Raw genomic sequence first — 2,123 nt, 5'->3', positions numbered from 1 at the left:
TGCTACAGCTAGCCCTCAGTACAATTCAATGGTTTGGCCGATGAGGATCCAAACAAATACATAGAGAGCTTCCTCGAGGTGTGCAACATGTCAAGATAAATGGTGTGACGGATGATGCCATCAAATTGAGAGCCTTCCCATTTTCCTTAAAGGGGAAAGCGAGCAAATGGCTACACTCATTACCTAGAGCATCAATCACTACATGGGAGGAGATGGTAGAAGCTTTTCTAGCCCATTATTTCCTCTGTAAAAATCAAGCAAAGCTTAGGAATGAGATCTCATCCTTTATGCAGTTGGAATTGGAGTCTCTATTTGAGACATGGGAAAAGTTCAAGGAACTCCTCGCAAAGTGTCCGCAACACGGATTCCCGTAGTGGATGATTGTTCAAACCTTCTACAATGGTTTGAACCCGAGTACAAGGCAACTCTTGGATGCGGCGGCAGGAGGTACCTTTAGGTAGCAAAACCCCGATGAAGCACGCCAATTGATTGAAGAAATGCGAGCAAATAGCTACCAAAGGGAATGCTAGGGAGAAGAAAAGGTGGCCGGGTCTCCATGAAATTAACGCGCTAACTTCATTGGCGGCCCAAGTGGAGAGTTTGAGTAAGAAGCTAGATCTTATAGCTTCAATAGAGTTGCGGCCATGACCAATTGCACCTGTTGTGGGGGAGGACATGCTCCCTCCGATTGCTCAATCGCCATTGGTGATGTTTCTTCAATTGAGAATGTTGACTTTGTAGGTACTGGCATGAGACCCTCAAGGGAATCCATACAAAGAATACTCTACAATTCAGAGCTGGAAGAATCATCCCAACTTTTTCATGGAGTAATCAAGGACCATAGAAGACCATAGGGGCCATCGGGTTCCAACAATAGCAACAAGCCCCTCAAGTGGAAAAACAGACTTTCGTGCTTGAACTCTAAATGACGGATTTGGAGAAGCACTTTGCTAGATTTGTTCATATGGCAAATACAAGGTTTGAATCGACCGAGGCTACACTGCAATCACACCGCCTCCTTGCACAATCTTGAAAAATCAAGTGGGGCAAATTACGTAAGTCTCTCTCCGAAAACCACATGGAAGTTTACTAAAGCAACACCGGAAACCAACCCCACGAATATGTGAAGGCGATCACTTTGAGAAGTGGTCGTGGAGGTTGAAGGGAGGCTTCCCGAGTGAGATGCCGAAAGAACACGCACTCCGAGGTTATAGGAGGTTGAGGAGGGAGCAAACAAAGAGAAAGAGGTGGCACCCCCACCTTTTCAAACCAAGAATCCCTTTATCCCTCTAGATTGAAGAAACTGACCAAGGGATGAACAAAGATAAGAAGTTCCCCGAGTTTGCTCAAGCAACTCCACATCAACATTCCTTTTTGTCGAGGCTTTGGCTCAAATGCCAAAGTATGCCAAGTTCCCCGAAAGACGTATCGACCAACAAGAGGAAATTGAGGAGAGTGCTTTCAGTGGTGTTTGATACTCATGCTCGGCGGTGTTGCAAAAAGAACATGCCGAACAAGAAGAAGGACCCGGATGCTTCATTATTCCTGTAACATCGAAGAACTTAGGGTGAGGAAATGGCATCATCGATCTGGGCAAGTGTATCAACGTCATGCCATATACTTTCTTCCAAAAGCTAGGCTTAGTGAGCCTAGGCCTACTCGGATGACGCTACAATCATGGGACCGACAAAGTATGACATCCGAGAGGTATCATTGAAGACGTGTTTGTCAAGGTGGACAAGTCATGCTTTTCCTGCTGACTTTGTAGTGCTACATGTCTATGAGGATGCAGATGTACCCTTGATACTTGGGAGACCGTTTTTACGGACTTCCAAAGCATTGATTGACATGGACGGCGGAGAGCTCACATTTTCGAGAATCGGAGACGATAAGCTCACTTATCGCCTTTGTCGAAGCCATGCGCATTCTCTCGATTTTTGATGACATTTTGTATTTTCTAGACACTACTAATGAGATTGTTGATGAATATATACAGGAAATGTTCAACTCCGATCCGTATGAAGGTTTGTTCGACCAAGAGGAGATCAATGAAGAAGTAATGATGCTTGGTTTGAATGGAGAGGAAACATTTACCTCGGGGATCTTGAAGAAGGTGCTCCAAA

At 45.0% G+C, this 2,123-nt stretch overlaps 1 non-coding gene across 1 annotated transcript; it reads right to left on the bottom strand.

The window, feature by feature from the left end:
• Positions 1–260: 260 nt before the first annotated feature.
• LOC120257237 lies at positions 261–367 on the bottom strand. Its single transcript, XR_005535590.1, has one exon. It is a non-coding gene; the product is annotated as a small nucleolar RNA R71 (small nucleolar RNA).
• Between the last annotated feature and the right edge of the window lie 1,756 nt (positions 368–2,123).

Source organism: Dioscorea cayenensis, unplaced genomic scaffold (assembly GCF_009730915.1).
Source record: "Dioscorea cayenensis subsp. rotundata cultivar TDr96_F1 unplaced genomic scaffold, TDr96_F1_v2_PseudoChromosome.rev07_lg8_w22 25.fasta BLBR01001966.1, whole genome shotgun sequence".
NCBI classification, from domain to species: domain Eukaryota; kingdom Viridiplantae; phylum Streptophyta; class Magnoliopsida; order Dioscoreales; family Dioscoreaceae; genus Dioscorea; species Dioscorea cayenensis.
The sequence above is the reverse complement of the archived record's forward strand: the minus strand, read 5'-3'. Positions and strand labels throughout refer to the sequence as shown.